Source organism: Diabrotica virgifera, chromosome 6 (assembly GCF_917563875.1).
Source record: "Diabrotica virgifera virgifera chromosome 6, PGI_DIABVI_V3a".
Lineage (NCBI taxonomy): Eukaryota > Metazoa > Arthropoda > Insecta > Coleoptera > Chrysomelidae > Diabrotica > Diabrotica virgifera.
The window spans coordinates 121,047,413-121,060,359 of NC_065448.1; positions in this window are offsets into that span (position 1 = coordinate 121,047,413).

The window sequence follows — 12,947 nt, forward strand, 5'->3', positions numbered from 1 at the left end:
TCGCAACGTCATATTCATATCAGCTCTTTTGTAGGTGGAATATTGTATGCCCCACTCATTTTGACGGCGTCTAGCGGTTTTTCATTCTTATATATCAGGAGTTTTTTAAAGTTATTTATAAATTAAATGTATGAAATTGAATATAATGTTTCTCGATTCCACGTTAAGCGTTATAAATGGTCGCCTTTCTAGCATTATCTCTCAAATGATCTAGTGTCCAACGAATGTACAATAGAATTTTTTCTATTCGAAATACATTGAAAAAAATATTGGGATGGCCGGTAAATGAACTCGGATTGTCCTATCAAATTTAGCGTCGTAATCACTACAACTACATAAAACAATTCGGCGTTAATAGTCAAGGAATTATATTTTGGAGCTTGATAATTTCTAAACGGCTTAACTGATTTTGATCACTAAAATGACTGTGAAACGTGTTGACAAGTAGTATGTGATGCATCGAACGTCAAGTATGTTAACTGAAGGTACTACAGGAATTACTGAGCTTGAAAAACCGTTTTTCCCATAGGAAATATATTTGATCACATTTATGAAGCCTATATCTTAAAAATGAGAATTTTCCCACATATTTTATGAGGTCTACACCGTTAGAGGCGCCTAGAGTCCTCCTACAAACGCTCAGTTATTGGCGCAATTCGCAGGTTGAAAATTTTGAGTAATTGTCTAAAAACCAAAATTTTCAAAGTTTAAATTTTCAGCTTTTCGGCTATACTGAGCCGTGTGTATGTCTGATCCTAATCGTTTAGGTAACATTTGATAGATTATCTAAACGCTATTGATTTGGTGTATCTGCGGTTTACCTGTCTCTCCTTGACTCCTTGGACCTAAGATATATACCACCAAAAAATATGCCGTTTTTACCTACCCAGCTGGCTGGCTTATGGGTGGTCGAAAGTAACAAACTACACCGGTTCTGAATCGGCTGTGACCCACTCTTGATACACTGAGAAAAAAATTCCGAACTTTTCTACATATATACATACATATACATACACATACACATATACATACATAATACACACATACATACAAACATTTTCCCCTTTTTAAATAGTAATTGAATAAAATTTCTGAGCTCAGTAACTTTTGAACGGTATGGTATAACCGATTTTCAAAATTAAACATGCGTTGGAAAGGTAATGATCATTACTATCAGAGGCCGTAAAGGTCAGACTTAAATTTTTTTTAAATATATGGGAGTTTGGGGACGACAACGAAAAACAGACGTAAAATCCACCCCATTGGACCAAAATAGGTGGTTGACATATGAATGGGCGAGTCTTTTCCTATACTTTAACCTTCCGATGACCAACCTTTTTTTGTTACACGGATGACCAAGGGGGAGAAAATAAAAATGTAAATAATGACAATTAACCAAAAAATAAAGTTTTTTTTCATGGCATGGACTTTATGTCATTCAGCCAGTCACAACATGAGTATTAGTGTCACGTGTAGTGTGTATGTTGAATAAGTGTCTTGTTACTTTGCAAAGTCGACGTCATTAGCGTAAAACTACTTGGAATTACACATAATAGACGGTATTTTACTAAACATCAACTTAAGGATATATTTTTTATTCGTAAAATATAGGGAATTTTTTTTATTTCAAAATATGAGGATATCTAGAATGATATTAAAGTCAAATAGAAAAATAATGAGTTAAAAATTGAAAATACTTTCGAATTTATTAAATAAAAACATACGCTGGGGTCAAAATTTCCCCCGCTTGGTCATCCGAAGGTTAAGATGGGATTTGGCCCCATTTTCAATTCAGTCAGATTTAGAAAATCGAAAATTTTGTGTATATAGTGTCGCATATACGGGGTTTGTGCGCCACTGGCGAAAACTACCGTTTTCTGGGATAAATAACAGAAAACATCATATATGTTAATAAACTATAGCTTAAGTCAAAAATTAAAGTTTTGATTAATTTAAATTAATTATTTCTATTTTTATCGTTTATAAAAACGAACATTTAGCGATTACACCGTTTTGTTCTATTTATGTAAAAAAACTCAATAATATTCGAAAATTACCATTAAAATTTAGATTACCTGCACAATGGTAATTATATTCATAGCTCCTGTAGTTGTGCTTAAATTAAGCTCAATGCATTTGTATATTTCGCTGCAAAGCGAGACCTCCGAATTGCTGTTTGTCCTGAGTTATATTTATACCGAGCAATACAAATTTAGGTAACGAGTCGCATACAAAGTCAGTGAATAACTTGAATTATTGCGCCCTATAGAAAGTCCATTTGCCTTTATGCATATGGAGCATTAGAGATAAAAGATTTATTAAACACTTCATATGCAGACTAAGTCGGCGATGGATGAATTATTTATTATTTTACTAATAAATTAAAAGCAATTAAATTCATCAAAACCACAAATATGTGATCATCAACCGCAGTAAAATATTAGATAATAAAATCGTAGGCTTTCATATTAGTTCAAGATCTGTCGAACAGCAGGCAATAATTGACATTTTTCATAGGAGTCTACTTTTTTGCTAGAATCACGTTAGGATCTTCTATTAATTACATATCACGATATTAAAACCTTAGTTTTTATCTGAATCGAAATTTTTTATCTGAATATCGAAAATTTTTGCTTTTTGAGAACATATTTTCACATATAACAGCTTAGTCGGGTTTTTGTCGGGACACTTGAGCAGCCAGATTTTAAATGGGTTTTTGGGTACTATACACCTTATACATTATATATACAAAAATGCCCGTCACAGTTCGGACAAAAATTTTAGTTATTACAGTCTAAGAGCTAGTGAACCCTCCGACTAACGGTCGTCCGGTAAGGCTAGAAATTTTTCTAGTGATAATTCATAGCACACCAAGGCTAAAAACCATGACTTGGCAGGCATCAGCGGTGCACGTATATCTACCAAGTGAATCGAAAAGTGCAAATTTAGGGGGTAAAATAAACTTTCTCCTGTAAGGTTTAAATTTAAGTATGTGTTTGAGTAAGTCATTTAGAAGGAATGTGTACAATGACAGGCGATTCTGAAGAGCATAAAACCTTGCGAGACGAGGGGAAAGATTAGGGGTTTTTCCTAAAATTATTCTTTTTGCATTGAAAATTTTTTTTAGGTTTTTTGAATAATTACAAACAGAAAAGGTCTTTGGTGATTTTTCTCTTAACCCGGCACCTGCCACGTGGCTTTGCAAGGCGCCAACTGCCACGTGGGGTGCTCACAGCACCCCTTAAAAATTTTCTGTGATCTACTTGTTTAAAAAACAAAATAATGTGTTGAGTAACACAAGAATATAAAAAAACATGTTTTATTGACTTATTAGCCACTAATATGTTATAAAAGTTAAAAAATAAAATGAAAAAGGTGCCATAAGCAAATTAGCAAGTACCAAGCCATAATAAATGAAGTCAAGTAAAATATCTAAAAAAATAAGATTTAGTGAGTATATAGTTTATATTAATAATTTAAATCATTTATTTCAATAAAACATGTAAATTTGACTTGTTTATCAAAAATACATAAAAAATTTAAAACTTAAAGTGCCAGATGATGACCCCCCAATTCGATTATAGAGCTATAAGTTCAGAATGACACTAAATAATCACTTCAAACACTAACACATCTATGCTATATAATATTATAGAAAGCTACTATGACGCACAGCTCCGTTACCAAACTTGAAATACCAAATATTTGATAAAAATGTGTTATGGGGTGCTGGTAGCACCCCACGTGGCAGGTGCCGGGTTAAGTTAATAGTTTTTGTTATATAAGCGATTGAAAATTTTGAAAATTGCGAAATCGGCCATTTTTAACCCTAAATCGGACATTTATCTAAAAATTTCAAAGTTGCCAAGGTAGGTAGATATTCTTTAAACATTGATTGATGAAATCCCAAAGAGTTTTTTGCAATACAATATCGGAAACGCCTTTGTTTTTTAATTGCTTATCAAGCGGGCGCGACACTGTAGTATAAGTGAGGACGTTTGAGTTGGCATAAATTCGTTATCTCGAGAATCGACGAATTTCAAGAGATATCCTCAGACAGGTCGATTTTTATTTTTGAATTAGGACTTTTTGGCGTATATATAATACTAGTGACGTCATCCATCTGGGCATGATGACGAAATCGATGATTTTTTAAAATAAGAGTAGGGGTTGTGTGATAGCTCATTTGAAAGGTTATTTAATTCTCTATTCAGTAATATAAACAGTAACATAATTATTTATACAGGGTGTACAAAAAATTTTTTCTTCAATTTGTCAAATTTAATCAAAGTTAATTAAATAAAAAAAAAATTTGTGCACCCTGTATAAATAATTATGTTAATGTTTATATTAGTGAATAGAGAATTAAATAACCTTCCAAATGGGCTATCACACAACGCCTACTCTCATTTAAAAAAATCATCGATTACGTCATCACGCTCAGATGGATGACGTCACTAGTATTATCCATATGCCAAAAAGTCCAAATTTAAAAATAAAAATCGACCTGTATGAGGATTTCTTTTGAAATTTGCCCATTATCGAGATAATGTATTTATGCCAACTCAAACGTCCTCACTTATACTACAGTGTCGCGCCCGCTTGATAAGCAATTAAAAAACAAAGGCGTTTCCGATATTGTATTGCAAAAAACTCTTTGGGATTTCATCAATAAATGTTTAAAGAATATCTACCTACCTTAGCAACTTTGCAATTTTTAGATAAATGAGAAAAATCACTAAAGACCTTTTCTGTTTGGAATGATTCAAAAACCTTGAAAAAAATTTGTTCGATGCAAAAGGAATAATTTTAGCAAAAACCCCTAATCTTTCCCCTCGCCTGGCAAGGTCTTATGCTCTTCAGAATCGCCTGTCATTGTACACATTTCTTCTAAATGACTTACTCAAACACATAATTAAATTTAAACCTTACAGGAGAAAGTTTATTTTACCCCCTAAATTTGCACTTTTCGATTCACCTGGTAGATACACATGCACCGCTGATGCCTGCCAGGTCATGGTTTTTAGCCTTGGTGTGCTATGAATTATCACCAGAAAAATTTCTCGCCTTACAGGACGACCGTTAGTCGGAGGGTTCACTAGCTCTTATACTATTAACAGTGTCAAAAATGACAGTTTTTCGTTTAAATCGCTACAGGTAAAAATAGGGCAATTAAATATCCTACTTAGAGCATTCATCTTTTAGTAGATGAGCAAAGGTTCAAAATGGCTATTTTTGAATTTTGGTCCGATTATTTGTTGCTTCGCTAATTGCAAAATAAGACCAAAATTTCGAAAATAAAAAATTTGTTATACATAACTTTTGCGAAAATGAACTTATGACTTTGATATTCGAAGAAAAGTTGAGACAACCAGTACATATCATGCACAAAAAATTTCAAGACGAGTCGTCAATTAGTTTAAATTTTATTCAATTTGTTTATCCTAAAGAGCTTTTTTTTGCAATGTTATTGCTCATAAATTAATAACGAGACAGCAATTCTGTGAAAATTTCATGAAAGAAGAACACTTATCTTTTCAAAGAATTAAAAAAAATCAATCAACAGTCATTTTTATCATTCCGAAAACATTTTACTTAAGTAGTCATTTTTGGCCAAAAAACAATTTGAATAGATTTGTTAATATTGACTTATGGGATTTTAAAAGCTGGTATTTTTACACGAATTTTCAAAAAAAAAACTTTTCGCCTAGGTTAAATGCGGTCAAAGTTATCCACTTTTATTATTTAATGCACAGTTACTTCTACATACATAAAATTCTCCTGTAACAGTGTTAGTTACCATACTCCTCCGAAACAGCTAGACCGATTTTTATGAAATTTTACACGTATATCCTGTGCGACTGAGAGTAGGTTTTAATCTATTTTTCATACCCTTAATATGAGGGGAGTAGCACCCCTGACATTTTTTTTTTATTTTTTTTTTAACAAAATTGTCTACCTTAATTTTATATCGTGTAGAATTAAAAAATAAATACAACCCTTAATTTTCACTCTTCTATCACCAAGTCCCAATTTTTAATAGCCAACTATATATTACTTCTATAAAATTCTCCTGTCACAGTGTTAGATGCCATACTCCTCTGAAACCACTTGGCCGATTTTTACGAAATTATATATGAATATTCGGTAGGTCTTAGAATCGGTCGTAATCTATTTTTGATATCCCTGAGTGATAAGGGGGATCCCCCTAACATTTTGTAACGTTAGTTGGGGATATGTGTACATAACATACTCTACAAGACTACGAGTACATACAAATTGAAAAAATTATGATTAAAATCCATCAACAAGCTCCGGAAATATTAATCGCAGCATATGTTTGAAGAATAAATTTCATTTTTTGTGTGTGCGGTTTTTAATAGTTCCCCTCCACCGTCCACAAATCGATTTCGTTAGGACGTAATTTTTAAAGCTTTATTAACCACTTTGTTGAAGTTCAAAGTTTACTCAAACTTTTACACATAATCTATATATCTTGAGCTTCAAAATGGCGCTAGTTATGTTGCTTAATTGTTATAAACAAAGTAGCTGTGAATTAAAAAAAGTGGCTAACTTTGACCGTAATAATTAACCTAGGCGAAAAGTTTTTTTTTTAAATTCGTGTAAAAATACCAGCTTTTTAAATGCCAAAATAGTTTTAACCTATAGTCAATATTAACAAAGTTATTCAAATTGTTTATAAGCCAAAAATGACTCCATTTTAATAAAATATTTTCAAAATGATAAAAAATTACTTTTTATTGATTTTTATTAAATTGGTTGAAATTATAATTATTCTAATTTCACGTGGTTTCCACAGAACAGCTATATCGTTCTTATTTTCTGAACAATAACATTGCAAAAAAGCTCTTTGGGATAAACAACTTGAATAAAATTTAAACTAATTGACGAATCGTCTTAAACTTTTTGTGCATTATATGGACTGTTTGACTCAAGTTTTCATGCAATATGAAAGTCTTAAGGCCGTTTTCGCAAAAGTTATAGCAAATTTTTTATTTTGGAAATTTTTGTTTTATTTTGAAATTTCCGAAGTAGTACGTTCTTTAAAGGTAAAATATTGTAAAACCTCTAAACTTTAAAGAACCGGTTGGATTGACATGAAATTTGGCATACACATAGCTAATAAGTCAAAGAAAAAAAGCGATATTGTGCCGATGTGTGCTTTTGCTTTAGGGGTGAGTTCACGCCCTTTTGGTGGTGAAAAATATATGTTCTAAATAAGTCCGGAAATGGATAACATGACTAATTCTAAGCATCTTTTGTTCTATAAAGTTTTTTCGCAAAAATAATACTTTTTGAGTTATTTCCGAGTGAATATGTTAATTTTTCTACAAAATAGCCACGTTTTCAGACGGTTTTTCGCAAATAATTCAAAAGGTAATTAGTTAATCGAGAAAAAAATTCTTATCAAAAACATAGCATGTAAAAAAGTGGAAAACGTGGTGTATATATTATTAGGTCACTATATCTAGTAGAAGAAGAGTTATAGCTAATAAAAAATAGGTTCATATTCGTCAAATTCCAAATTGAATATTTTAACGTGCCATAACCCAAAACGAAGCACTTTTTTGGGGAAAACTCATTTTAACTTTTTTAAAGTGTTTAAAAAATGCTTATTTTTGTTTAAAAAAAAAATTAGCATCAAAAGTAATTAAGTTACGCTCAAAATAAAGTTGGTCCCCTTTTTTTGGTATGAAATCGGGAAAATCACCCCCTAATTAGCATTTCAAATGAACTTAATCGTTACCACTTCTCAAGTTTTTTTACTCGCGTACGTATTGATCATATTATGATCTGTAAGTTTCATCGGTTCGAAGTTCTTATTTTTGAAAGAGCTGTAGTTAAAAGGGCTTGAACGGGTCACTTATCACGAGTGTATGCAAATTTAGAAACACCGAATCTTAACCAATTTTTGTCTAACAGAAAAAAAAAATACAAAATATTCAGAAAAGTAAAACTGACTTTTTTATTGTTTAAGATTTTTGTTATCTCTAACAATTTCTAAGTTATTTTGAAAAAAAAGCGTTTTTTTCAAAATTTAATTATTTTAAAATTTTACTCTAAAACCAAATTTTTTCAAAAATAAGCGCATCATGAAACTTACATATCATATTTATAAACACAACATAAGTAAATAACTTGTAAAGCGGTAACGATTAATTTCATTTAAGTTGCTAATTGGGGGGTGATCTTCCTCTTTTTTTTTTGCCAAAATAAAAGGGACCAACTTTATTTTCAGCGTAACTGGCTTACATTTGATGCTAGAATTTTTTTATAAAAACAGATGTAAAGCTTTTTTTTAAACACCTTAAAAAATTTGTAATGTGTTTTCCCCAAGAATGCTTCATTATTTGGATATTTCACATTGAATTATTCTATTTGGAATTTTTCGAATATAAACCTATTTTTCAGTAGCTATAACTCTGCTTTTGCTAGGTATAGAGACCTAATATATACACCGTTTTCTTTTTCACTTTTTGATAGGCTATAGTTTTGCTAAGAATACTGTTTTCGGCAAAAAGCTTACATTTTGAGTTATTTGCAAAAAACCGCCTGAAAACGTGGTAATTTTGTCGAAAAACCACTTGCAAATAACTCGAAAAGTATTGATTTGGTGAAAAACTTTATAGAACAAAAGTTGCTTAAAATTAGTCAGTTTATCCATTTCGGGACTTATCTTGGACGTATATTTTTTCACCCCCGAGATCGGGTGAAATTCACCCCCAAGGTAAAAGCACACATCTGCACCATATCACTTTTTTTCTTTGACAAGTTAGCTATGCGTGTGCCAAATTTCATGTCAATCCAAGCGGTTCTTTTAAATCTACAGCAAAAACCGTGAAAGAATGTACTAAAGCAACAAATCATCGGACCAAAATTCAAAAACTGTCATTTTTAACCTTTGCTCATCTACTAAAAGAAGGATACTATTAGGTCTGGATCCAGCGTATGAAAAAAAAGTTGATTAATAGCAAGCTGAAAATTTGTTAATAGCTTAAGGGTGTCTAGTCGGACAAACTTTGATATATGGGAACACTGGAACAGGGGAAGTTTTATTTGTGGAACAGGTTAAAAATTTGGAACGGTCAGACCACGAGAACGGCACATGTATTTTGTCCGACAGAACAGACGTAAACTCTTCGAACAGAGATTAAACTCTCATGCAAAAATCAGACTGCTATTTATCACCAAATGGGCGTTTTAATGAGTGGAACATGTAGAATATGTCAAATGACAGGAATTATGACAGGTGATAAATAGCAGTCTGATTTTTGCATGACAGTTTAATCTCTGTTCGGAGAGTTTAAGTCTGTTCTGTCGGATAAAATAAATGTACCGTTTTCGTGGTGTGACCGTTCCAAATTTTTAACCTCTTCCATAATTAATACTGCCCCTGTTCCAGTGTTCCCATATATCAAAGTTTATCCGACTAGACACCCTTAAGCTATTAACAAATTTTCAGCTTGCTATTAATCAACTTTTTTTTCATACGCGGGATCCAGACCTATATAAATAAGATATTTAATTACCGTATTTTCACCTGTGGCGACTCAAACGAAAAAACTGCCATTTTTGGCACTTATTTGTAAAGAACTAAAATTCTCGTGACAGGCATTTTGTATTTATAATGGATTAGGTATATAGTAGCCAAAAGACCTATTTGCAATCTGGCTGCTCAAGTATCCCGAACATGGTATATTTTTGCCTTATTTCCCTGTCGTAGCTAGAGCAAGAGATATTGCTCCTACAAATAAAATTAAAAAAGGTAAAAGTTTCGTTTTTCAGATTCACATTGAAGCGTTTAACATGTCTGCTCATATGGGGACAAGGAAAGACTATCTTTAGAGATACTGGGGGGTTGAAATGGGGCTACCAGAAGGAACAGACACGCAAACCTTCATGCGAACGGCAGCTCATTTTTTGTGCGGTGGCAGGTCGTAGATTCATTGGGAGGGGTAGGAGGGTTAAAGAAGACTAACTACATAACCAAATAAGCAAAGGATACTTACACAGACTTGAGGACTTTCCTACTATTTAAACAAATTGGGACGCCGTTTGAAAAATCCTCAAATTCTCATATCGAGTACTTACTGGAAATCAACTGGGGGACATTCATCGTAGATTCCTCGTTGGGGTTAAACTGGGCTACAAATTATCATCATTTGGCTTCTATGCCATTATATTTTCTTCTGTTCTAAAACTTATTCACTTGTATTAGATATCTGTTAATAATTTTCTTAAATAAAAGAGGTTACAGAAATAAAGATGTGTACATTTTATAATGTTTATTTAAAACTTACTCCGAGAATAAACATATTCTCAAAAAAGAAATGAATAATAAAAACAAATATATGGTTTTACAATTTTTAACCTTATTTATTTTTAGCAGTGTACCAAAACTAAAATTTGACATGGCTGTCAAAAGTCACTGCCATTTTACATTTACTTTACATAAAAATTTCTGAGAATCCATGTTGAAAACAAAATATTTAATTATGTAAAACCTTTACCATTAATATCCACTTGTGAATTTATTTAAAATAAACATTATCATACCTTAAAACAAAAATCCATGTCACAACACTTGGAACTTAAAAATGTTTCATTCGAGATTGGGGGGAGGGAAGACATTCAAATCCAAATCATTACAAAACAGGATAAAATCGATACCAAATAATATCATCCGGGCATTTCTTACTGGAACATGAACAAATCCAAAACTGGAACATAAACAAATCCAAAACATCATAAAACAGGAACCAGGAAACCACGCACTTCTTTTTTTACCACCGGCAAACCAAACTGCATAACAATAAAACTGTTTCACAATAATATATCCATTGAAAATGTTGTGAACTATTGTAATAATATTCCAGACAAGTTAAAAATCCATCTGTACTTCTACTATAATAAGAAAACCATTTTGCCGGCTAAGTGCGACTTTCTATGAGTCTGTTGGTTGAGTTCCACACAAAAAGATGTTTACTCTTCAGACATCTTTTTGGAACTATCTTATTTTCGGTGGCATACGTACCACGTACCTAACCTTCAGAAAATTCTCCTACGCTTCAAGCCGATCATTCTTTCGGTTTGACATTTGACCAATCGGCGGAGAGAACTCAACGATCTTTCAAAATTCTGACCAATAATAACATGGGATTTTTAGCGCTCAAAGCTAAAGGAAATATACTGGGACCTAACGAATCCTTCCAGAACAACAAATGTTTATACAAGTAAACAGGAAATTTCCTATGATTTTACTATTGTGAAATACTTTGAAATATTTCGAACAGAAGCGGCTTAGGAAATTTTAAAGATATATAAACTCACCAAAATATTAGAAAAATAGATATTTTTCTTGGGATAGGATATTAAATTAACGGATATTTTTTTATAAAACATTGTAGTAGAAATCCATCTGCTAGAATAGCCTCCTCGGAAGAGAGGAAACTGGATTACCTATTCAGTTTTCGATAACAACAAAAAAAAACAACATTGACTTCTTGGGTATGACAGGATAAACAATACTAAAATATTTAAATAATGGCTAGTGGGGATTAAACAAAAACAAAACATCATTAGGGAGTGGGCTAGCGTGCCATCAATCGCCAGACTCTTTAAAGTCGAGTAGACTTAAATGTTTCAAGACTCTACTGAGAACTGTAGGTGACGAGAGTTTCTGTGTCTTGGGAAAGAAATAATCTTGTGCCCTATGTGGATCTCGCTGACATCCACTGTAGTAACACAAGTGATATATATACTATATATACCATATAATATATACCATATAGCAGGGCAGACACAGCCTCATCACCTCGTTGCCTAACTAGGATTGGTTTTCAAAAACTAAAAAATCTTTCTGAGCTCTTGGCTCAGCAGATAGGCATCTGCTTAAACTCTAAACACCTAGCGAGTTTCACGGAATTTTTATCGGCAACGGTTCGGCAAAAGGAGGATTTAGACAATCCAGTCTAAATACCTCGTTGAGATAAAATGTCACAAATAACTTATCTCAACAACTCATTCAAACAAGACCAAACAAGGGGGGGGGGAATGCGTGTGACAACATAAAAGACCAAAAAGACTAGTATACTAGATTCAAACGGGATATCAAACTATTTAATCAAGACAAAAAAAAAATAAACGTAACACATGACATAGGAAATACTACATCATTACGTTTTCAATCAACAGTCCTACCTAGGACATAAAAGAATTTCATGAAAGTTCACAAGACAACTTTCACATTTTCAAATCACTAACTGGGATATGCTTTATTTTTCAAAACCGGGGATATGACTTTACTTTTCCAAAACATGAGTAGATCTTATTCTTCCAAACTGGGGTTAGAATACTTTTCAAAACAGGGATGAAAGCAACACACAGGGGAAAGATCAAAGGGATATTGGAAAGAATGACAGTTCTGACGAACGACCACTTTCATTTATCCATCGAAAGCAAGCTTCACCTGTACTCAACGCGGCCAGATCCTAAGCTCACCAGCCTTGTCACAGCTTCTGCTCTTGGCCTACTTTCAATAAACAAACACAAGAGAGGTCAACGAACTATTCGCCAAAAAAAATCAAACTCCATCACGGACATGGGCTAACAGACATTACGGGATAACAGACTCTAAAATTTTCAGACAAAACAGGGATAGACAAACAAGCAGGGAACAAAAAACTCGAGACTTCTAGTCATACTCCATATACATGGGCTTACAAACACAAATAAATATTGAAACTTGGTTCTTAGTCATACTCCATATACATGCGCTTACAAACACAAATAAATATTGAAACTTGGTTCTTATATGAGCTTACACAAATAAAACCGTTCTTGCTCCGACTATTAATGGGAGTATTCCCAGACAACTGAACAACACTTCCTCATCACGAGTATTACACTTGTGATATGCCAGATAC